At 32.2% G+C, this 26,908-nt stretch overlaps 1 long non-coding RNA gene across 1 annotated transcript; it reads left to right on the forward strand.

Moving 5' to 3' along the window:
* Positions 1 to 25,148: 25,148 nt before the first annotated feature.
* On the forward strand, positions 25,149 to 26,695 carry LOC116405911. Its single transcript, XR_004218994.1, has 3 exons — positions 25,149 to 25,482; positions 25,644 to 25,689; positions 26,455 to 26,695. It is a non-coding gene; the product is annotated as an uncharacterized LOC116405911 (long non-coding RNA).
* The last annotated feature ends 213 nt before the right edge of the window (positions 26,696 to 26,908 follow it).

Raw genomic sequence — 26,908 nt, forward strand, 5'->3', positions numbered from 1 at the left:
ATCCTACCACTCTTATCCATGGACGCGGAAGCCTCCTTCAACCAACGCTTGCAGTTGGTAGAACAAGCTATTGAAGAACTTCGAAAAGGGCAATCGAATATACAGCAATCGTTAGTAGAATTAACAAACCTTTTTACCCGATTTCATGTCCAACCTTTAGAAGAAGCAATTCAGCCCCCAAGAAACCCAATTGCAGCAAACCAAGAAAGACAAGAAAAACCAATAAACCCTGTTGTAAACCAAGAACTACTAAGAAATCAACCTATTCACATCAACAATAATCGATTGTATGGAAACAACGTACTTGGAAATTTCTTAAACGATTCTGACTCTTCCGATGAACAACTTGCTGAACATTCATCAAGAACCTCAACAAAGGCTTGGACTTCGACCATACTTTCAAGAAGATCAAGAAATACGTATGAAAGTGGATCTCCCTACCTTCAATGGTCAAATGGACGTGGAGAAGTTTCTTGATTGGATCAAGAACGTAGAAATTTTTTTCGACTATGCCAATACACCCGAACACAAGAAGGTTCGATTAGTTGCTCTCAAACTTCAAGGTGGCGTAAGCGCTTGGTGGGATCAATTACAAAACAATAGACGATTATTCGGTAAACAATCTAAAGATTAGCTTAATATCTTATAAAAAGATGTTGCCATAGGTTTAGTGGTGAGAGGTGAGAAAGTAAGCTGTGTCTTTTAGGACTCTTAAACGTTGAAGTCAATCAATGAGTTCCAAATGCAATATTGGAAGTTTTCTTAAATATTTTGATGCTTTTGCATGTTGTGAAAGAACTTGGTTAGATGTGAGAAAGGGGTTTATGAGATTAGTTACTTACTATTCCCTTTTTCACTGTCATTGCTACTCAGTACATATACTATGGGCTCGTGTTTCTGTAGAATATAATTCAGATGCTCTTTCTCTAGAATATAATTTATATGTTCTCTCTACAAATTTGAAGTAATTTCTACTGTTTTTGCTAATAATTTATATATTATAGAGTTAAATTTAACACAGTTAATCATCTTAAGCATTTGACTCTGGTGTTCTTAAGATATAAATTCAAATCCCTATAATTTTATCATCTTGATCTTTTCAATCGTCTCACATACCGTCTTCATTTCATAATCTTGCCTACTAGCTGCGTATCATCAATGAAATTACCATAGGAGTCCACATCTGGTAATTATGGATCTAGCACGATATACTGCGTATCATGTTGTTGGAGATCATTTTAAATGATTAACCAGTCTATTGGTGGTTTGAGTCTTTCCTTTTGAATCTATAAGTTGTTCAATGGTCTAATATTAACTATGTTTAGATTTATGGTAATTTTCATTCTTTTACAGCCTTAATAACCAAGGAAAGGTGTGCTTTGATAATCTTTTCTTTCTCTTCAGCAGGTTGGTAATGTAGAAAGGATACATGTATACTATGCCCACGGACTAGATAGCCCAACCTTTGTTCGCGGTGTTATTGGCTCCTAGATAAGTATGTTATGGTTGAAAGAAAATTGTTAAATTGCTTGCTACCAGTTGTTTCAGTGGGGTCTATCCCCATCATGCCACAAGCAAAGAAAAATGAAATTAGACAGTGGCAGTATATCGTGTTCTACTTATATAATTTATGACTTGCTTCTGCTTTTTGTTCAGGACCTTTGAACACATTGTCCTTGTTCATTACCGTGAAACACAAGAGGTTAGATTCAGCACAATGCATCTGCAGTTACTGAAATATTATCTTGAGACAAACTTTTATCATTTGGACTACTACATCTATTTAAGATTTGCTGATTTTTCCTCCATGGTTGCAATATTAGAACTTCATCCAAAATAATGTTGTCATGTGTGTCTTTATGGTGATTCATGTGTTGAGAGTTCTCTTTCTTTTGCTATCCATAAATTTATGGAATGGAAAGGCAATGATCATGACATTATTTTTTGTCAGATAAACACTGGTTTCATATGCTTCAACTCTGTGGTGCTTCACAGCACACGGATAAAACTTCCAAACAATCTGCACCCAATATTACCATAATGCATTTGGACACTTCATTAACAACTTCTTACAATTAGCCTTTCTATATTGAAAATAATTCGTTATCTTAACTTCTTGTTGCTGCTAGTTTCAGAATTTTCCATCCAGATCGTTGAACTCAAATTCTGGTTCTGTCTCTAACCCATCAACTCCGTGGCTTTTATCGGAGGAACTTGATTCCAAGGCTACTCATGTTTATTCTCTTGGTGAAAATGAATTGTCAGGTGATACTGGCCGAACCTGTCAAAAATAAATGAGTCATAGTTTGTTTGATCATTCATTTTCTAATCTTTCTTCTTTATATTTAATTAGTTGTTTAATTTCTTAAAAAAGAATTCTGGTTTATTTATAGTATATTTGGTAGTATGCATGCCTTAGCTTCTTTAATGCATGTCTCTTACAGTATATTTGGTAGTCTTTTATAATGTTACACCCTTTTTTTAATTCCTAAAACCTTTTAACTTTCCAAATTTTCATTCATTCTTTTAGAAAATTATTTTCATTATTTTTTATGGTTACAAAACCATCCATTAACTACATTAATTAGACAATTCACTCCAATAATAAATAAATAACTTTTTTGGATCTAAGGTCTTTTCTCATTCTACAAATTTAATTTACTATATAAAGGTTATTATGCTAATTGAAAAATATATTTCTCTCAAGTATGCAATGACAGAAAATTAGGTTATAAATATATAAAAAAAAATTAGGTATTATAATTTTTTTAAAAAAATTATATTTTAATTTTTTAATAAAACCTTGCATTTGGGGATTCACATGTTGTTACTTGTTGAACCAAAAAAGATAAATTCGCGGTGAAAACTCTTTAAAAACCCAATTCGTGGAAGGAAAAATTGAACTGTGGCGTTGAGTTATTTTGTTGTTGAAGAAGATCAGTAAAAAACCCACATCATTAAAACTTCTTTTTGTTTCTTTAAGTATATTTTAGATTGCAGCGTATTTTCTATTTGGGTTTAGTTAGGGTTTCTCTTGTTTATTCCAAGATATTCATGGATAGTTCATGTTTGACTATTTGGAAAGAGGGATTTATGTAGCACGGGTATTATATTCTGGTTTTGGAAGTGTCGAGATAAATTAAGGACTTTTTTAATCTTCTTCAAACAAACCTATACGAAGGCGAAGAATAATTTGTGCTTGTATTTTAGTCGGAATAAGAAGAAACATGAAGATAATGCCCACGAGGAAAATGACCATGAGAAAAAGTTGTGTATTCCTCCATCCATAACTGAGCTCTCTAATGTGTATTCCTCCCTCCATAACTGGCTTACTTTGGACTGTTTGGATAGAAAGAAACAATAGAATTTTTAAGGATAAATCAAGGTTTATTGTTTACTTGTGGGAAGACATATGTAACTTGATCGGAGTTTGGTCTAGGCGTCATTCATCTTGTAACCAATATGATGTTACTACCAACTCTTAACTTTAAGCTTTGTTAGATTAGGTTGTTTCGGGCTTCCCTCTAGCCTTCAACCTTGTAACTTTAACTCTATGTTAATAGATAATGACTCTTATCCTAGGATTATCTTAGTTTGAAGGATTCGGTTTCTTCTTCTTAAAAAAAAGTTGTATTTCGACTACTATTTGGGAGGAAAATGTGCTTAACTAACTAAAAATCTAATGACACTTCCAAAACCAGTCATTTCAAAAAATGTTTCCTCAATAATATATTTATAATGCTCTTCCTTTATAGAGTAAAACAGTAAAGCAACAAAACCATTTTAATTCATTATATATATATATATATGTATATATATATATTTATGTATGTCATTACTACAAAAAAGGCCTTTCTTGACGTTTGTTGTTTTTCTTTCTTGACATTTTTTTCAAAAAAACGTCAAGAAAGGAGTAGTTCCAAAGATAAAACGTCAAGAATTTTTACGAAAAGGCGGGGGTAGGTCAATTTTCAGATTTCTTGACGTTTATTAAACATCAACTAATATGTATTTTTTCTTGGCGTTTTAAAAACGTCAAGAAATATCTATAAAAATTTTGACGTTTTTAAACGTCAAGAATGTTTATATATTCAACATTCTTCAAAATTTTCAAACGTCAAGTAATATGTACTTTTACTTGACATTTTAAAAACGTCAAGAAATATCTTAAAAATTCTTTATGTTTTAAAACGTCAAGAATTTTTATAAAAAGCCAGAGAAGAGTTATTTTTTAAATTTCTTGATGTTTTTTTAGACGTTAAGTAAGATCGTTTTTCTTGACGTTTTTGAAAACGTCAAGTGTTATTAAATATATTTATATATATATAATATATATTATATATATATATATATAAAGAAAATATTGGGTTGAATCCTTTGAAGCCCTAGACTTGTCTCTACCGCATTCGAAAATGCCAAGTTCTCTCTGAGGATCTCTAACTTCTGCCGTGTTCACCGTCCGTGCGTCTGCGTTCACCGCGTTCACCACGTCCGGGTTTATCTAATATATTTTTCCAAATCTTAAAGAAGAACTTTTGATTTCATTGGAGTTTATCATTAGAGGCATTACTATATTGGCTGCCTCTCAGTGGGCTATAGGTTTTCCAATGGTCATTTGAGACTGGTTGATAATAGCAAAAGTTAGAGCTTGAGAAGAAGGAGCGAAGAAAGTAGTGAAGACAAAAGAAGAAAGAAAGCTGAGTGAAAAACGAAAATTGACAAGGTAGAGATGTGACATGAAAATGATGATGAGAAGTGAAGGAGGCACGACACAATACTGGTACACAATAACAAAGCCTTGATAATTAAAAAAAAGGATGGTGCCAAGAAAATTTAAATACAAAAAAATGAAGGTTCTTGCAAGTGTATTGAGTGAATGGAAGAAAGAAAGGATAAAAAAGGTAGAAAGAGAGAAAGAGAAGTCAAGGGTAGAGATACATAGCTTTGTATATAGAAACTTTATGTTTATACTCCATTATACGTTGTGGAGAATATATACATCCTGATATGTCTGATTCAATTTGAATGATGCAATTATTTATTTTTCTGCAATAATTCTACTTCTAGAACCTAAATTTTGAAAGCCTACTAATTTTTCAGAATTAATTCGAGACCCCACTTTTGCTCCCCTTCCTACCTACGGTTACTTTTTGCTTAAACTTTAAAAGTTGTTTGAAAATTTTTGCTGAAACTTGTAAAATTTGTTTGAAGTTCGTATATCTCTCACATATTGCAAGGTTTCTTAATTATTTTATTGAATTTCCTACATAAATGCATTCAAACATGAGTTGACATAAATGCATTTTGCTATCAAGAGAGTATACCATACATGCATGTGTAGGACTTTTATCCCTTATATTTTATAATTTGTCTTACTACTGTTATTGACTGATATACCAATATACATGTGTAAAGTATTGATCATATAATTAATATTAAATTTATTACATTCACTCATCAATTTAAGTTTTTTAGTCAATGTATGTTCATGATGTACCATGGTCATATCATAATAGAATAGATCCAAGATTATATATGTTCAAACCAACTGGTGATTTAATTATCAAAGATATTATGATTCTGTCCAGTTTTTTTTTCAGTCACTACTAGAAAAATGGATTTTAATCAAGACATTGTGTCGTTGAAAATAAAAGAAAAAAGAGGTGGGATGAGGTACATTGTGTTGTTGAAAATATAAATATGGATTATTTCTTAAAACAATCATATTGACACAATTTAATTTATTTCAACACAAATTTTGCGTCATTAATTAACGTCAATTTTTTTGTCATTAAAAAAATTTTCAAATGAAAAAACCTCAAATTTCAAAAAAATTCGAAGTGGGCTATCGAGTCGTTATGAAGAACCCTTGCCCCCAATTTTTTGCCACTTGCCGTCGTCGATTCCACACTCCAACCACTGTTGTCGTTGCTCCCACAACAAGCCTTCGCCGTCAAACCCACCAATCTAGCCACTTTCGTCGAATAAATTTATTTAGAAATATAAGTTTTAATGACACTTGAAATCAAGAAAAAGGGATATGAGGGAATAAAATGTGTCGTTAAAAAAATAAAAATACAAATTTTTTTGTGACACAAATTGAGTTTTCTTGACAAAATTTTGGCATTGTAAATAATGGCATAAATTATGTGTCATTAAAAAATTACCCTAATAAAAAATCAATGTTTTCCTTCAATCATACGTTTTTTGATTTAAAACAAATAATTCGAAGCTTTCATCCCACTTGTGAACAATGACCGAAAAAAACCTTACTTCATCCCACATCGTCGCTGTCTTTAGCTCTCTCGCAAATGCTCTCTGGCGACGTTCCCCCCTCTCTCGCAAATACTCTTCACGACTTTTCCTCTCTCTCAAAATTAAGCTCTCCGCCCACCATTTGAAGGAACTCACCAAATTTGCAAGTAATTGAAGAATTCGTGGTCCATGAGATAGATTAAGTCCATTTATGAGTTAGTTTGATTATATTATGTCACATATACATGTATTACAATTAAGGGACACTTGCAAAAATGGCAAAATAAGTTATAATATTTAAGTCCATAGAACACATACCTTATTATTTGAGAAAGTGACAAAAACAAAGACCAACTCACACATCAAGAGGTAAAATGTCACAAATGCCCTCGTTATTGATGTACATTTGATACACCTTATACACGTCTGATACACCTAATACCTCTTGATACATTAAGTCCATTTATGAGTTAGTTTGATTAGATTATGTCACATATACATGTATTACAATTAAGGGACACTTGCGAAAATGGCAAAATAAGTTATAATAATTAAGTCCATAGAACACATACTTTATTATTTGAGAAAATGACAAAAACAAAGACCAACTCACACATCAAGAGGTAAAATGTCACAAATGCCCTCGTTATTGATGTATATTTGATACACCTTATACACGTCTGATACACCTAATACCCCTTGATACACTTGATACTTCTTACTGATACACTTGATACATTTGATAGATACAATTCATGCACTCGGTACTCATTGATACACTCGATACTTTTTGATACACACTTGAAACATCTTCATACATATAATACTTCTCGTTCCACATAATACTTCTCGTTACACTTGATTCTTCTTGATACACTTGATACCCCTGAGGCCTTGATACACTTGATTAGTTTGATACACTTAAAGACTTCACTAATAAGTTTGATACACGTGATACACCACTAATAAACTTGTTATACTTCATTGGTACACTTAACAAATTTGATATGTTTGATGTACATGCACTACAAGAAATTTACCCTTTGTCGATGACAAATATCGTCAGTAAATCTTCAAAAACTAATCAACTTTTCTTTTGCCAACAAAATTAAGCTGTCAACACACACCGTCACGTAGGTCTATTGGAAGATCCTCTATCGATGGCAAAAAATAAACTGTCAGCAAAAATAGGAACTATTTTGAGATAAGGTTTGTGCGTACACGTGTGTGCGTTTGTGCATGTGTGTGTGCTTGTGTGCGTGTGGATAGGTGTGTGTGTGCATGCGTGCGCGTGTGCATTGTGTGTGTGCGTGGGTTCGTGCGTCTGTGGGTGTCTGTGTGTAGGTGTGCGTGTGCGCGCGTGTGTGTAAGTGTGCATGTGTACGTGTGTGCGCAGTGCTTCTATGCTTGTGTCCGACAAGTTAATATTTTTAATGTTGAGTTTCTTCCAATTTTAAAATAATAATTTAATTATCTTGATATTTAAGGCATTAATGTTATTTTGAGATAAAGATAGTGAACAGGTTGATATTTTTTAATTTTGAAATTCAATTAAGGTTATTTTAATACAAAATCTATCGTTGAGACTCTCAAATTCCGAAAAATAATAATTTTGTTATTTTGAAATTCAATTTTGTTATTTTGAAATTCAATTTTGTTATTTTGAAATTCAATTTTGTTATTTTGAAATTCAAATTCAATTAGGTTATTTTGAAATTAGTATGATTGAATAAAATTATTAATATGTTGAATTAATTAGTTGAGTCTCGAGATATTAAGAAAAATATTATGATATGAGTTGATGTATCTATTTCAAGTAAAAGATAATTAAAAGCTGAGAAATGCATAACATAAATTAATTACAATGTAGAGACGAAATAATTACAGTTGAAGAATGTTGATATTTTGGTATTTTATAAAATACCATGCACGTGCAAAAAATGCTAGTTGCTAAAATTCAAAGGAAAAAGTAGTTTTGTCATTTTTCAAAATGACCCCTAAAAACGTTGTTATGTCTCTTATGACAAAGAGTGTAGATCTACTGATCCATATTCGATTTGTTTTTTGTTGGTAAAATTGGATAAGACCGCATTATATTGAAATAATTACACGAATGACACTTTTAAGCCAATATTGATAGAAATTATAATTTAATCAATGTTATTAAGTCAAATGAACATGGTTTAAAACTCTTTCTGAACATAATTAATGTATTTGTTTTTTTAACTTTAATTAATTTACACATCTTTGTGCGTGTGTGCATATGTGCGTGTGCGTGTGCGTGTGTGGATGAGTGTGTGTGCGTGCGTGTGCGTGCGTTGTGCACGTGTGCGCGTGTGCTTGTGTGCGAACAAGTTAATATTTTTTAATTTTGAAATTCAATTAAAATTGTTTTTGATACAAAATCTATCGTTGAGATTCTCAAATTTTGAAAAATAACAATTTTGTTATTTTGAAATTGAAATTTAATTAGGTTATTTTGAAATTAGTAAGATTGAATAAAATTAAAATCTTGAATCAATTAGTTGAGTCCCGAGATATTAAGAAAAAAGTTATGATATGGGTTGATGTATCTTTTTCAGGTAAAAAATAATTAAAAGCTAATAAATGCATAACATAAATTAATTACAACGTAGAAACGAAATAATTACTGTTTGAGAAGGTTTATATTTTGGTATTTTATAAAATATCATGGACACGTGTAAAAAATTCTATTTGCTAAAATTTAAAAGAAAAAGTAGTTTTGCCATTTTTCAAAATGACCCATAAAAACGTTGCTATATCTCTTATGACAAAGAGTGTCATCTACTGGTACATATTTGACTTGTTTTTTGTTCGTAAAATTGGATAAGACTGCATTATATTGAAATAATTACACGAATGACACTTTTAAGCCAATATTGATAGAAATTATAATTTAATCAATGTTATTAAGTCAAATGAACATGGTTTAAAACTCTTTCTGAACATAATGAATGTATTTGTTTTTAACTTTAATTAATTTACACATCTTTGTGCGTGTGTGCATATGTGCGTGTGCGTGTGCGTGTGTGGATGGGTGTGTGTGCGTGTGTGTGCGTGCGTTGTGCACGTGTGCGCGTGTGCTTGTGTGCGAACAAGTTAATATTTTTTAATTTTGAAATTCAATTAAAGTTATTTTTGATACAAAATCTATCGTTGAGATTCTCAAATTTCGAAAAATAATAATTTTGTTATTTTGAAATTGAAATTTAATTAGGTTATTTTGAAATTAGTAAGATTGAATAAAATTAAAATCTTGAATCAATTAGTTGAGTCCCGAGATATTAAGAAAAAGGATGTATCTTTTTCAGGTAAAAAATAATTAAAAGCTAATAAATGCATAACATAAATTAATTACAACGTAGAAACGAAATAATTACTGTTTGAGAAGGTGAATATTTTGGTATTTTATAAAATATCATGGACACGTGTAAAAAATTCTATTTGCTAAAATTTAAAAGAAAAAGTAGTTTTGCCATTTTTCAAAATGACCCATAAAAACGTTGCTATATCTCTTATGACAAAGAGTGTCATCTAATGGTACATATTCGACTTGTTTTTTGTTCGTAAAATTGGATAAGAGTGCATTATATTGAAATAATTACATTAATGACACTTTTAAACCAATATTGATAGAAATTATAATTTAATTAACGTTAGTAAGTCAAATTATTGTAGTTATTTTTTAATTTTAATTCATTTATACATCTTTGTGCATATGTGCGTGTGTGCGTGCGTGTGCGTGAGTGCGTACGTGTGTGCGTATGCGCGTGTCCACGTGTGCGTGGGTGTGTATGTCTACGTGTGCGTGGGTGTGAGTGTCCACGTGTGCGCTTTTGTGCGTGTGCGTGTGCGTGTGTGTGCGTATACGCGCGCGTGCGTGTGTACGTGAGTGGGCGTGTGCGCTTTTTGTGCTTTTCTTCCAATTTTTAAAATAATAATTTAATTATCTTGATATTCAAGTCATTAAAATTATTTTGAGATAAGTTTATTTTAATATAAAATCTATCGTTGAGATTCTCAAATTCTAGAAAATAATAATTTTGTAATTTTGAAATTCAATTTGGTTATTTTGAAATTCAAATTCAATTAGATTATTTTGAAATTAATAAGATTGAATAATGTTATTAAAATATTGAATTAATTAATTGAGTCCTGAGATTTTAAGAGAAAAGTTATGATATGAGTTAATGTATCTATTTCAAGTAAAAATTAATTAAAAGTTGATAAATACATAACATAAATTAATTATAACGTAAAAACAAAATAATTATAGTTGGAGAAGTTGAATATTTTGGTATTTTATAAAATACCATGCACGCGCAAAAAATGTTGTTTGCTAAAATTGAAAAGAAAAAGTAGTTTTGCCATTTTCCAAATTGACCCCTAAAAACGTTGGATTTTTGTGTATTCCCTTGGGTTTTCTTGTTCAATATTTAGTCAAATTGCAGTATACCTAAAATTTGTGTTTGTTACGTCACAAGATTTCATTCACTATTTGTGTCTGTATTATTTTATATTTTATAGAGGAGACTCCGTTTAAGTGTTGAGCTAGTAATGGGAGGGACTACCGTTAACCCCAAAATTACAAGGTTTCATGTTGCTTACTGGATCATTAATGATTCGTCTCTATCTTTGGCTCAGCGAGTGGTGGAGTTGGAACCCCTTGAAAGTGTAGAGTTAGACTCTCTACCGTTGTCAAGAGCTGTTAAGTATGCAAAAATGGCCTTGAGAAATCCTATAAACTCTCTGAACAGGAGACATTCTAGTGTAAGAAGAAATGCTCAAGTCCCTTGAAGAAATTGAGGACACAACTCCAATTCCTAGCATGCTTTCTCCCTAAGTCTATGTTGGTCCTAGTCGGGGAGTGGCATTTACATCCCAGACACACATGTATCACCTCGTGTTGGCACTTCCATTGCAATGCACAACTCTGACATATATAGTGTCGACATTTCCTTCCTTAAGCTTGAAAAAAGGTGATTTGATGTCCATAAAAAATTAACTGAGCAGTTAGATATTTTCTAATACGTATCTCACGTAATTTGATGCTCATTGATACTGCATTACTGTGTCAGGAACGTGTTGATGTAAAATCTTTCAGTTTTGATGGATCTTATTACAAGCTTTCAACTCTTCTTAGCACGACTTCTGACAGAACAAAGGTTTGATATATCTTTACACGATCACATATCACATATGAACGATCGCATATCCCATCTAAAATATCGATCACCCTTGGTAAAACAACCGTTTAGATATTCTACACGATTGTTTGCTTAAGGATACACGATCATTTTGTAACTATTTTTTTATTATCCTTTTTTCTTTCTATACTAGAATCAGAATCAATTGTTTGATGATATTAACAACATGTATGATGATCTTCGTGATGATTCTAGTCATCACAATCTAGACAAGAATGATGACCATCAAAATAACAAACATGTGATCATCCATGAGAATCCATCTGTTCAAGAGTCACATCTTCAAGAATCTACTGTAGAAACTCAACAGTTAGTGTTTGTAAACTTACTGGTATAGAAGTAGATACGATGGATAATGTATTTGTAAACTGAGAAAGGTGTTATGTATATATATATATATCTTGACTGTCTGGTGTGTTGTTATAGTATCAACTGATTTTGTGATAGATTGAATAGATTGAACGTAAGTGTGTTAAGTTGGATTGATGATATGATGGAGTAGTTTGACTATACTAGGAATGGATTGATTAAATGTTTATAATGGACTAAGGGAAAATTGTTAGCTTTGTCGATTGGGTAGTGTGCCTTGCAGGTGTCCTACAGGATCACCACCTGTTGTGCATTCTTCGAGAGCACTAGAATGACATGTGCATTCTTCGAGAGCAATAGACTGACATGTGCATTCTTCGAGAGCACTAGACTGACATGTGCTTTCTGCAGAGCACTAGACTAGTATTTGTGTCCTTTAGGGCATTGGACTGCTTATGTGTATTCCTACATGATCACAAGACTTTTAAAGTGCAGGGCACCTCCAATAGGAAGTTAACAATTTTATTTTTCTTCTAACAGGATCAGTAGTGGGTCCCTTACTGGGTATGTTTATACTCACCCTTTTATGTTTAATCTTTTTCCGCGAAACTGCCATAGGGAAATGTCCTTCAAATTGCTTTTACTTTATATTTTTTTTTTATTTTGGTTTTCTTTAGTAATTGAGACTGTTTTGGGTTTCATGATTGAACGACTTTTATGTTCTTGAACTTTCTTTATTATCGATACTTTTACACTTTCAAAATTTTATTTGAAATAGAGCTCGAATAAAAACTCTTTAATGTTGTTAAAAAATATATTTTTTAAAATTATAAAGTCTTATGGTTAAATGACGAATCTAGTCTTAAAGTAATAACTTCAGCTTAATTCGAAAAATTAGGTCGTTACAATCTATTTTGCAGAAAAGAAAATCATCGATTTTATTTTGGTTAAGAAAAGATGTTTTTCTTCTACATATTTATAACTCTCTTTCTTTCATTGAGTAGGAGACGGGGTAGGAGAAAATCATAGGATTCTATTAACTTAAAAAATATTAAATTAATAGAAGTTTCAAATCAACTAACTAATTAACCATTAATCAATTAGTTAATAATTAATTAAATCATATTTAATTAATATTTCATTTAAATCTTATTGAATGAATATCTCTCCAATACCCCATAGTTTTATATTAATTTAATTAAATCAAATTTAATTAAATAATATTAAACTAAACTATTAATTAATTCTTCAATTAATTAATAACTAAATTAAATATTTTATATTTAACTTAAGTTAAATTTGAATCATATTCAAATATAACTTTATCTCATAATTAATAGTTTTAATAGGAAACAAATCCACATTAAATTAATATTTGAACTCATTCAAATATTTTCTCTCATAAATTAATTTTGAACTTTATCCAAAATTAAATTTATATAATAAAGTTTCATTAACATATAAACTTTATATTATAATGTATCATTATATATTATACTAATTATACTAATTTCCAAAGTAAATTTGAATATTTCAAGTTAGAACCAATATAAATAAATCACATTATCATTTTGTATCATCCATTACTTTCTATTCAGTCATACTAATTGGATCAACCTAATACATAAAACAAATATAGAAAAATTAAAAAAAAAAAGCATGCACAAATAGAGACAAATAGACATTGATAGTTATCTATCTCTATATATCTCAACAAGCACACATAAATTGTTATATTTCTCTATCGAATGGACAAAAATAGCAATCTATTTATATCTACCTGAGATACAAACATTCAAAGAAAAAAAAAAAACCTTACCAATAAAATTCTTGACTTTTCATGTTATTCTAAATGCAACACGTTCTCAGCCCAAGAAGTCAAACAACTCTTCATTGTAAAAGTAGCTTTACTTCTTTCATCAAACCACTTTTGCAATACATCTCTAATTGAACTAAGCATGGTAGCTACAGGTAGTTCTCTAAGAAGAAGAAGACCTTCTAAAAAAAATCAACAGTTACATGAGCAACTAATGGATGTATATTAGTTGCATCTTTAGCAAAAGATAAATACCAAGCCACATCATTGTCTTTCTTTACTGGCACCACAGTTGGACCTTGCTTTTACCAAAATCAAGTAAAACAGATAATTCTACTTATCCATCCAATTGAATCTGTTCACATATTAAATCAACTAGAGAATTAAAGCTGACTCGGACACCTACCAAAATTTCAGCAACTAAGTAATTCTCATAAATATTACATCCATTCCATTGACCTCCGTAAAAAACAACAATAGGAAAAGACATTATAATCTGTAAAAAAAATAAATAAAATAAAATTAAGTATTTAATTGTGATAGAAAGAAATAGATAGACATAGATATACATTTATTACTGAATAAAAGAATAAAATGTACAAAATGATAATACTAAACACAATGCAAGAATAAGTAAATGATCGTGCAATGAAATAATATACATTAAACGATCCTATTAACCGTGATAAACGAACATTTAAGAACGGTAAATGATAATATTGATTAAAATAAATTATCGTGTTGACATGGGTACACGATCATATGATATTGGTGATCGTATTGAATAGTGTAAACAATCGTCTTGTTATCGGTACACGATCGTGTTAATATTTGTAAGCTATCGACCTTTATAATGAAGTACATAATTCTTACATCAATACTTAAAATTTGTTGTAACGACCCAACTTTTCTAACTAAGTTGAAGTCATTAATTTTGACAAAGAGACCTTGATTGACACAAAATATAGTAAAATTCACTTGAAATCATACGATCAAAGAAAACAAACTTAAGTTCGGGCCCTATTTCAAATATCCAAACTTTAAAAGTACTATTTACAAAACAACAGTTCGTAAACTCAGTTCCATCACAAAATTTTTAAACAACCTCATGTACAAAGGAAAAACAAGAAACATAAAGCAGAAGCATTTGAAGGACATTCCCTTATGGCAATCACGTCTCCTTCTTGTCCCTCGTCAGTCTACCTCCTTTGTTACCTTTGCCTAAAATAGTTAAACATGAAAGGATGAGTATAAACATACCCAATAAGAGACCCGTTATTCGTCCCGTTAGGGGAAAAAGAAACTGTTAACTTCCTATTGGGGTACCCTGCACAGTCACAGTCTTGTGATCCCGTAGGATACACATAATCAGTCTAACGCCTCAAAGGACGCATAAATCAGTCTAGTGTTCCGCAGAAACACATATCAATCTAATGCTCCCGAAGGATGCACATATCAGTCTAGTGCTATCGAAGGATGCACGTATCAGGTGGTGATCCTGTAGGACACCTGCAAGGTAACTACCCAATAGAAATCTAACAATTTTCCCCTCAATCCATTCTAAACATCTTAAAACTCATTCATAGTAAAATCCAACTACTTCAACATATAATCCTTTCACTGAACACCCTAATAGTCAACTTATCTCACTTTAGCCCAATGTCCGCCAGTAACATATCAATACATCAGTCAATCAAACTATATAGTCATAACACCCCTCAATTCACCAGTACACAACCATACTTTAGTATAACATACACCCAATCTAAACGACAATCACAAGTTCACACATCCACATTCCATACAAACACAATCTACAATTGTCGTCCTGTCTACATCCATACATATTTATATATATATATATTCCCAGACAATCACAATATGCATTCAACATCAAGTCTACATTCATACGTATATATATCGTTTTGACATCTTTACTCAATCAGAGGTAACTATACAGACAGCACAATTCAAAACTATAGGTGAGTCCAGTAGTAGAGAATCCCTTAGCTTATAACCTTACTTAAGCTTCTTTTTCAAACTAAAGTGCAACGAACCGACCTAAACATAATTGAAGAGAAATCAATCACTTCCACAAACAATTTAATCCATTCAATTCACTCTATATGTAAATTCCATAACTTACCCAAATTGTGGAGAATCAAATTCTAACGGAGACGGATCGGTGCAACAAATAACCAAACAATTCAAATCTAAACATACATGGCGTGACGGAACCGGAGTGACTCGGGCTAACGGTGATGCGACGATACGACAAAATTTGCTTGACGTTCGATGTAGGTGGAAGACGGTGGTGAAGTTGATTGGAGAATGAAAAGAGAAGGAAGAAAAGAGACGGTGGTGTGGCCGTAGGTTGAAGAGGAAGAGAAAGGAAGAAGATGAATAGGAAAAGAGAAAAAATAAGATTAAATATTATAAATATATATATATATATGAAATACAAAAATAAAAGTAGAATAACGATGAAATTTTGAAAAATGAAAATTTGGATAAAGTAAAATATGAAAATAAAGATTTGATATAAATCCAATATTTGGAGGAAAAAAAAGTGTGTTAAGATAATGTAGGAGAAAATCAATATTTATGCTAAAATTTTGCATATTTCAAAATTAGTTACAGTTTAACTAAAAAGCAGGCGAGGAGATTTTAGGGTTAATGAAAATTCAAAACACATGAAATGCTCGTGTTTGCTATTCTTCTAATAAAATTTTGCTATTTTCTCAAATGAGTGTAATCCAACAAAATGAAGTTGTGTGTGTGTGAACAAAAATGAGGTAAATAGCTTTGATGATGATGGCAAATGGGTAAAGAAAATCTTATCTTATTCTTCACTTTTCATTTAATTGACAAAAAGTAACCAACCATATGAAGGGAAAAACAAAATGCTCTCTCAGTTACTTTACTCATTTCTTTGTTCTTTGTGTGGGAGATATTTGAAATGGAGATGAATATCAAAATGAAAGAGAGATTATGCATACACTGTGAGAAGCACACAGAAAAATTCAAAATAAATTGAAAAGAAGAGAGAGATAAGTCTGAGGGAGAAATATTCATTTCCTTTTCAAAGTGAATTGCAAAGAAATTTTCTCAAATTGAAAAGAAAGGAGAAATATACAAAGTCAGCCACCGCTTCTTCTCCCTTCAGTCTGCAGTTTTCGTCTCCCTCTCTTCTATTATTAAAATAAATAAATAAAATATCACAACCCGACTTAACACAAACTATTTACTCCAACTTTGTAAACTACAAATTTAATTTCTCAACTTTTAAACTATTTTAAACTTACAAATCTACTTTATTCATTTCTTCATATTTATATCTAACAAATAAAAAAAAATCAAAATTTATGGACACTTAAAACATAAAATTGAAAGACCTATTAAACAATTGAAAGGTTTAAGAGGTAACTAGACAAACTTTAAAATTTCGAAGGGAAAGAATCTTTTGTTTAACTATTACAGTAATTAATTTTGAAAATATGTTATTTTAGAAAAACTACAAGTGTTTGACAACTCTTTGAAAGCTATTGAAATACTCTCAAATTATATTTTAAGCAATTTTAATAAAAAGAAAGTCTACATAAAAAAATTACCGTTTTTAAAGGAACATCTTTTCTCTAATCACTCCAATGGAACTCAAACACGTACTTCAAGTTAATTCTGGTATCCAAGAATCAGTCTCATCTAACATAAACAAGAACATTCAACTTGATAGAACTTCATTACCTCATTTTTACAATTCCCAAAGTTACTAAATGAAGGACCATTCCTAAAACATACTTACATCCAACTTTCTCCATGAATAAACTTATCGTCTTTTATGTACTGATGAATATAGAGATGGAGCGATCAGAGTTTGTTTATGTACCAAATTAGAGTGAGTTGAGAAAAGAGTGGATTTACACAAGGACGAAATGGCTGGCTGCTGCTTGTTCAAAACTGAAAGTTAGGGTGACCATGTTTCTCATAGGGACTCAGCAAATTAAGGGGCCTCCAAGTCTACTTCTTGTCTCATTATACATGCCATTAACCATTCAACGTTGAAAGTCCATATCCCTTTTTCTACGGCCACCAAGGCTTCCTCCACGTCTTCCTCACAAGCCACAAAGATCATCTTCCATACGTTGTTTACTTTATCTAGCTCATGAATCACCTAAATTTTCAAGCATAATGAATTTGCCAAATGAGAGAAAAAATTATGTATATACGACAAGGAAATTGCAAGAATTCACCCTATCAAAAAATATTAAACAAATTCTTGTTCTAGTCCGTAAAATTTTCCATCTTTTCCCAACTTTCAAAATGCTTCCTATGAGATATATTCCAATCACATATAGCAGAAATGACCGATGAGTATTGGATAAATGAATATTAATTGATAAAATAATTTACAAAATACTAAAACTGTTAGTTGGCTACGTTTTGGAAGCTCGTTGACTAAAATGGATGTTTTGAAAGTTCTAAGGCTAAAATGGAATTTAAATCAACATAATAGTAAGTTCAAGATCAAAGACAAGCTAAACAATAAAATGTTGCGAGCAGAAAACAATCTAATCATAATTAGAAACATGGATGTATGTATTTGTACACCAAATCACAAAAAATAACTCCAGATTTTGATCTAGAGACAATTAAAAACTTGAACAAATTTGATAATTAAAGAAACACGGAGATGGCCATATGACCCCTTGTGCATAGACTTTTTACATTACATGCTCAATTTCTAGGATCAAAACAAACATAAATATTAAAGACTTAAGAAGCACCTCAAACCAAATCTCTGTTATACCTATAATCGTCGAGACGAAAAACAATAAACTAGGCATAGAAGCCCTATCCCGTGATACGATACTTACGAGATGAAACTCTAGGCATCAATTGTGCCCTATCTCGTTATAACTACAATGAGATGGAAAACTAGGCATTCGTACAAGCTCTCGTCCCTTGAGATGGGAAACTAAGCATCTTTAGAAGTCTTCATCTCTTATCTAATACCAATGATGGAAAGCTAGGTATTTACTGAATATCCAAATCAAATGACCTCTATGCACAAGAAAATCTCTCCCGAAGGGTTGCTATATATCTTAGAATATTTTAGGTATAGACTAAAACATGCTAATATTATTTTCAAGCTTAAACATTCTGAAAACTTAGCACAATCATGATTGCTTATAATTTTCATTAGTAAATTCATGAATAAAAACATGTTTACCAAAATGTTTCTAAATTCATGCTTTGGAAATACTTTATAAGTCAGTATCCTCAAATATTCAAACATCAAAGCATGCTTGAAACATTTGATAGTAAATTCATGTATAGAAATCAACTTTAAACTCATTTTTGTCACTTATAGAGAGTAGCTTGGACCCTTGGCTTATAAACTTGGTCGATCTCCTTCAAATCTAAAATAATGAAAAATAATGGGAAATAATTCCATTTAATTCCCGTTGATCATAAAAATATCAAAACTTTGCTTAAAATTTCCAAAAACCACAAAAACAGCCTAAAGACATCAGCTTGCTTACAAAATATTGTGGCAGAAGTTGGCAGGCGCGCGTAGGGCTTGCCTTGCCATGTCTCGTTCTAACCTCATGTGCAGCGTGTCACACTCACAACTTTTCAAACATGGAACAGACTATTGTGCGGCACTTGTTGTAACTCGATGAACACGTCAGTTGTATGAAATTCGATACGATGTAGCCTCCCTACAGGTTTTAAGAGAAATTTGTTTTATTAAACATGAGAGAGAAAGGAAAGCATTGGAAACATCGTTAAAAAAAACTTTGAAGACTGTCCATTGCAAATAGAGCTTAAATTGCAAAGAGTACCTCTGTGATGAGATTGGTTTGTGGAACCAATTCGTTTTCGTTGTGCGTCAGGAGTTCTCTGCCTTTTTTAACTCCATTCTTTATATAAATGAAACATAAAGAGAAAGAAAATGAGAGAGGGAGAGGGAGACCGAGAGGAAGATAAAGAAGAAGAGGGCATTGTCATCTCCATTGTCGTCCCTGTTGTCGTCCTGTCGTCGCCGCCATCGGTAAGTGGTTTAGTTTAGTTATTGTTTTGTTTTAGTTAATTAGTTTTAGTATTTAGATTTCAAATTTGTTTTAGGTGTTAGATTTTAGATTTCAAATTAGTTTTAGTATTTAGATTTTGAATTAGTTGTAAGTTTTAGTGTTGAAATTTAATTTCAAGTGTTGTTAGAATTTTGAATTAGTTGTAGGTTTTAGAAATTTGAATTTGAAGTGTTGAAGTTGAGGTTGAAGTGTTGAAGTTGAGTTTGAATTTAGAGTTTTCAATTTGAATTTAGGAATTAATTGAAGTTATTTTTTTTAATAAAAAATAGAGGATCTCCCGACGCATGGTTCCTAGACATCTCTCGATGCTATATTGACAACATCTTCGACGTTCATACAACGTCAGAAGATGTCTAGAAACTCTCGACGCACAACATTGTGCATCGGGAGTTCCTCTCCCGATACATTTTTTCCTGACTTGTGTTCCAACGTATATTAGTATGTCAGAAAAGCCTTTTCTGATGCTTTTTATATATCTCCCAATGATTTTATGCATCGAGAGAGCCCTCATTTCTTGTAGTGTTAGACAAAGAGCTTCAATGTGGTAGAGGGGAAAGGCATGACACCTTTAGGTGCTTTCATCAAAGGGAGGATTGAGGTTCTGATTATGGCGCTAAGGTTAACTGCCATCTTCTTCTTAATGCAATAAATCATCATTGTGCACTCTAGTGGGATGGTGTTGTTGTCAACCAGGCAGGCGGTTTTGTTTTCAAGTCTTAGTTCTTAATCCTTAACAACCTTTAGTATTGATGCTCTACCCCAACCCTCATCTAAAACGATAACTAACACAATGGTTTGGAAGTTTTTGTGAAACATCATCTATACTTTTTCTTTAATGGTCGATGAAAAAAAAGTCAGGAAAATGGTATTTCTGACCATTTTATAGTGTTACCAAAATATCACATTTGGTGTAGTATGGTATTGTTTTGAATATTTTTGTAAAATAGTGGATCAAGAAGTTTTACTAAGATAAAGTTTCATGTTGGACAAGAGGATAGTGGATGGGAATTAAGTTGAATGGTCCACTTTTTTTTTAAATCCTTTAAGGTTTTATGAAAACCTTTCACAATACCTTTTCATAATCATTTTGTAAAAATAATATCAAATCATTTAAATATACCGAAAAATTATTTCATTTCGAATAAACCTTTCTTTATGCTTAAAAAATCATTTCATTTTGTCAAGGATCCCGAATCATTCTCTACGCTTGGTGTCATTACCTCGCGTTTAGACTACTGTATCAACAGCATCTGAGAACATACAAATTCGTCTTTGTTGCTCATACCGCTAAGCTTTATACGCTCATTTCAATGCATAAGTCAGCTTCTTATTACCATGTAGTTCGTACACTCCATAGTTGCCTTCACTCTTTATGTGCACACAAAAGTTAGCATCATCTCAAAGAAACATAATATTGAAATCATAGTCATCAAATCAAGCTTTAACATTATCAATAATGCTTGAACACATAACTTTTCATAGAAATCTTTCTGAAACATTCTCATCTGAATTCTTCTTTCAAATCAGTAAAGAGAAATCGTAATAAAGTTTCTTAACATAAATTCTTTTGACTGAAAAGCACTCACCAAAATTTACTAAAGAAGTCCTTCTCACAACCATCTTTTCGCGAGGCTAAACCAACAACACTTTAACATTTCAACAAAACTCTCGTCATCCCCTCCTTAGTTACCTAAATTCTCCTATTTTATAGATCCCTTATACTAACTTAGTCATGCAAATCCTTAATATTTAACCTAGTCATGCTCAAATCCTTAATCTTACATGTTAACCCATGTCAAATCAGATTTGACATTTTCTTTACAAACCTTGCTCCCCGCCTAACCCAAACCGTGAATAAATTCAACCACTTAACATTTCTCGTGAATAACCTTATCGCTTGATTATATTTTTATTATAAGAAACGTTCCACATGAACTAACCAACTTTTACTCGCATAAAACTCTTATCACGAACTTAAACTCCAAGGCTTCCTCGTAGACTTCTTCTCCACGAAACACTTGGTTCTTCTCGCGAAGACCACCCAAAACTCCTAGTCTAACACTCAAAACTTTCATTTCCTAACTTACGCAAAGACTTTTTCGCTTCTTATCGCACAACTTCTTTCGCGAACTACCCACTTATCGCAAAAAAGTATACTTAACCGTAAAAGATCTTATCACTTAATCTTTCCATGGATTTATTTGAACACCAACTTCTTAATTCTTAGCCGAATTTTACTTCCTTACTCGAATTAGAAATGGGTCGCACAACTTCCTTCGCGAACTACCCACTGAATCGCAATAACGTATACTTAACCATAAATTTTTTTATCGCTTAATCCTTTTCGTGGATTTATTTAAACGCCAAATTCTTAATACCTAGCCAAATTTTACTTCATTACTCAAATTAGAAATGGGTCTCAAATTTAGAGCCTATCGCTTCTTTAAGATACATGATCTTACCGATTCAGAGAAATTAACCACAAGCGTTATTAGTTTTGATGATCTGGCATTGGATTGGTACCAAGCACAAGAAGAGTTGGAAGTTTTTAAGAATTGGGCTGACCTGAAAGAACGAATGCTTGTACAGTTTCGATCAATTCGAGAAGGAACTTTGGTTGGAAGATTTTTCTCAATCAAACAGAAAATGATTGTAGAAGAATACCGCAACCGATTTGATCGATATTTAGCTCTGGTAGCATTTCTTCAAACGGTAGTGTTAGAGGAGACTTTGATGATTGGGCTTAGCCCATGAATAAAAATGGAAGTGGAAACCGTGGAACCGATTGGGTTGGCCGAGATGATGAAATTTGCGTTGAAGATTGAGAATAAGGAACTAGTGAGAAAAGAGTGTGGGTTGAGCAGAGCATTTCATGTAAAACTGCAACTCACCCTATCTATTGTGGAAAACAACAATATAATGATGACTAAGGAAGAAACCAGTAATGGAAAGTCTGCTGATGAGAGTTATCACCCTGAAGGGAGTTACTGATAGAACTAAGACATGCACAACAGAAAAAGAATCGAAATTCTACCCTAATTGGGCTTAATTAACGAGACTAAACCAAAAAATAAGGTTTTTAGAATACTTACATTTGAAGTTGCGTTTTATTCGAACAACCACTAAGTTTGACTTAGTACTTCTAGACTCATAATCGAGTTGTGGGACTCGTTGGATGAAAGAACCGGACGAAAGAAATAGATGAAAAAAAATGGGCGTGGTAAATTTTCTTTTTTTTTTCTTTAAGTAAATAAGAAAAAGAAATTCCATTTGGTATGAAAGCCCAAATTCAATAGCCAACCCATCAAATGAGTTAAAAGGCCCCATTTATAAGGATTTTTCATTCAAAATTGTATGTCCATGCAATACTAAAGTCCAACAACTCAAAGTCCACTTTCTCTATCAAGGACTTGATAAAAAAAGAGAATATGAGTTAATAGGAAAATGAAAGGGAATTCCTTGGAAAGTTGGTTTGTGTGTCATTAAAAGTCAAGGTGGAAAACAAAGTACAACATATGGCTAAATGTGAGAGTAGGCGTGCAAGTATAATAAATACCTACCAAGATGTTTATTAATAACATGTGTTTGATACATAATTACAACACTTTGACCAAACAACCAATGCTTAACTATTTTCAAAACGTCTGGTCATCTCGCTGCAAATCCTTCAACCTTCTTCTCTACTTGGCCTAAACACCTCATCTTGGAAGATGAATTTTTGAAAGAATGTCTAAAAGACTAAGGTTTTATGAAATCCTTTTCGCAATACCTTTTCATAAACATCATTTCGCATAAACAACATCAAATAATTTTATCTCGCATAAACCTTTCTTTATCCTTAACATACTCATTGAACAATTTCACATAAACACACATTAGTTAACATTCATTTCTTTCACCAAGGATTTTGAATCGTTCTCTACACTTTGATGTAGAACATCTCCCTTCTTGATGTTTCTTGAGTTTTATCCTAGAGGAGGGGTTTGAATTACCATTTTTATAGTTTAGGATTAGTTATTTGAATTACCAATTTTGTATCTTGAGTTAGTTATAACTAACTCAACTCCAAGTTAAACTAACTCAACCCCAAGTTAGTTTAACAACTCTTATAATCTCCAGCCTATAAAAAAGCTTCTCATTTTCATTAATAAGACATAAAAAAAAAGAGGCATTATACATAAAGATTTCTAGCTTTGCAATTACTGAATCAATTGGTATCAGAGCGTGATCCTAGCTCACTCTTCCCTAAAAAAACTTGGATCCTACCACTCTTATCCATGGACGCGGAAGCCTCCTTCAACCAACGCTTGCAGTTGGTAGAACAAGCTATTGAAGAACTTCGAAAAGGGCAGTCAGATATACAGCAATCGTTAGTAGAATTAACAAACCTTTTTACCCGATTTCATGTCCAACCTTTAGAAGAAGCAATTCAGCCCCCAAGAAACCCAATGGCAGCAAACCAAGAAAGACAAGAAAGACCAATAAACCCTGTTGTAAACTAAGAACTACTAAGAAATCAACCTATTCACATCCACAATAATCGATTGTATGGAAACAACGTACCTGAAAATTTCTTAAATGATTCTGACTCTTCCGATGAAGACAACTTGCTGAACATTCATCAAGAACCTCAACAAAGGCTTGGACTTCGACCATACTTTCAAGAAGATCATGAAATACGTATGAAAGTGGATCTCCCTACCTTCAATGGTCGAATGGACGTGGAGAAGTTTCTTGATTGGATCAAGAACGTAGAAAATTTTTTCGACTATGCCAATACACCACGAACACAAGAAGGTTCGATTAGTTGCTCTCAAACTTCAAGGTGGCGCAAGCGCTTGGTGGGATCAATTACAAAACAATAGACGATTATTTGGTAACCAATCTAAAGATTAGCTGAATATCTTATAAAAAGATGTTGCCGTAGGCTTAGTGGTGACAGGTGAGAAAGTAAGTTGTGTCTTTTATGACTCTTAAACGTTGAAGTCAATCAATGAGTTCCAAATGCAATATTGGAAGTTTTCTTAAATATTTTGATGCTTTTGCATGTCGTGAAAGAACTTGGTTAGATGTGAGAAAGGGGTTTATGAGATTAGTTACTTACTATTCCCTTTTTCACTGTCATTGCTACTCAGTAGACATGCTATGGGCTCGTGTTTCTGTAGAATATAATTTATATGTTCTCTCTACAAATTTGAAGTAATTTCTACTGTTTTTGCTAATATTCTCTAAAGCTTATTCAAAATGTAGTTGTTTAATGACTGTTCAGATTTAAAATATATGATAGAGTTAAATTTAACACAGTTAATCAGCTTAAGCATTTGACTCTGGTGTTCTTAAGATATAAATTCAAATCCCTATAATTTTATCATGTTGATCTTTTCAATCTTCTCACATACCGTCTTCATTTCATAATCTTACCTACTAGCTGCGTATCATCAATGAAATTACCATAGGAGTCCACATGTGGTAATTATGGATCTAGCACGATATACTGCGTATCATGTTGTTGGAGATCATTTTAAATGATTAACCAGTCTATTGGTGGTTTGAGTCTTTCCTTTTGAATCTATAGGTTGTTCAATGGTCTAATATTAACTGTGTTCAGATTTATGGTAATTTTCATTCTTTTACAGCCTTAATAACCAAGAAAAGGTGTGCTTTGATAATCTTTTCTTTCTCTTCGGCAGGTTGGTAATGTAGAAAGGATACATGTATACTATGCCCATGGACTAGATAGCCCAACCTTTGTTCGCCGGTGTTATTGGCTCCTAGATAAGTATGTTATGGTTGAAAGAAAATTGTTAAATTGCTTGCTACCAGTTGTTTCAGTGGGGTCTATCCCCATCATGCCACAAGCAAAGAAAAATGAAATTAGATAGTGGCAGTATATCGTGTTCTACTTATATAATTTATGACTTGCTTCTGCTTTTTGTTCAGGACCTTTGAACACATTGTCCTTGTTCATTACCGTGAAACACAAGAGGTTAGGTTCAACACAATGCATTTGCAGTTATTGAAATATTATCTTGAGACAAACTTTTATCATTTGGACTACTACATCTATTTAAGATTTGCTGATTTTTCCTCCATGGTTGCAATATTAGAACTTCATCCAAAATAATGTTGTCATGTGTGTCTTTAAATTTTTACTGGCAGTATGGCACCATATAGATCTAGTAGTTGTGCATGCATGTCTTCCTCTCTATCCTCCATTGAAAAACTCGATAATTATCTGTTTGTGTTTTATTTTGATGATTTAATCCAACATTTATTATGGATAAAGTCAGCCATAAAATACATATGTTTACTACTGCTCTTTGTACATTTTAAATACTAGATTTCTTGATGACTGTTGTCTTTAAGTTGCTCTTAATGTTGTTGCATATCGAGAAATGCATTGTAATTTATGTACCAATTTTATCACTGCTTTTAACTAAATCTTCAAAAATCAAGGCACCACCCGGATGTAGACTGCTATATGGTGATTCAAGTGTTGAGAGTTCTCTTTCTTCTGCTATCCATAAATTTATGGAATGGAAAGGCAATGATCATGACACTATTTTTTGTCAGATAAACACTGGTTTCATATGCTTCAACTCTGTGGTGCTTCACAGCACACGGATAAAACTACCAAACATTCTGCACCCAATATTACCATAATGCATTTGGACACTTCATTAACAACTTCTTACAATTACCCTTTCTATATTAAAAATAATTCGTTGTCTTAACTTCCTGTTGCTCCTAGTTTCAGAATTTTCCATCCACATCGTTGAACTCAAATTCTGGTTCTGTCTCTAACCCATTAACTCCGTGGCTTTTATCGGAGGAACTTGATTCCAAGGCTACTCATGTTTATTTTCTTGGTGAAAATGAATTGTCAGGTGATACTGGCCGAACCTGTCAAAAATAAATGAGTCATAGTTTGTTTGATCATTCATTTTCTAATCTTTCTTCTTTATATTTAATTAGTTGTTTAATTTCTTAAAAAAGAATTATGGTTTATTTATAGTATATTTGGTAGTATGCATGCCTCATGTCACGTGGTTAGGATCTGAAGCTAACCATACATGCGGCACTTGGCTAACTACAATGCCCACGTAGCCAAGTAAGCCTTTCCCGGAAGGGGTAGTGTGCCAAGCACTACGACAACGGGTTGCAGCGGAAGTACTAAGGTTGGTTGCAAGACACGAGAGAGGTTG

This window comes from Cucumis sativus, unplaced genomic scaffold (assembly GCF_000004075.3).
Source record: "Cucumis sativus cultivar 9930 unplaced genomic scaffold, Cucumber_9930_V3 scaffold41, whole genome shotgun sequence".
In the NCBI taxonomy this organism is placed as follows: Eukaryota; Viridiplantae; Streptophyta; class Magnoliopsida; order Cucurbitales; family Cucurbitaceae; genus Cucumis; species Cucumis sativus.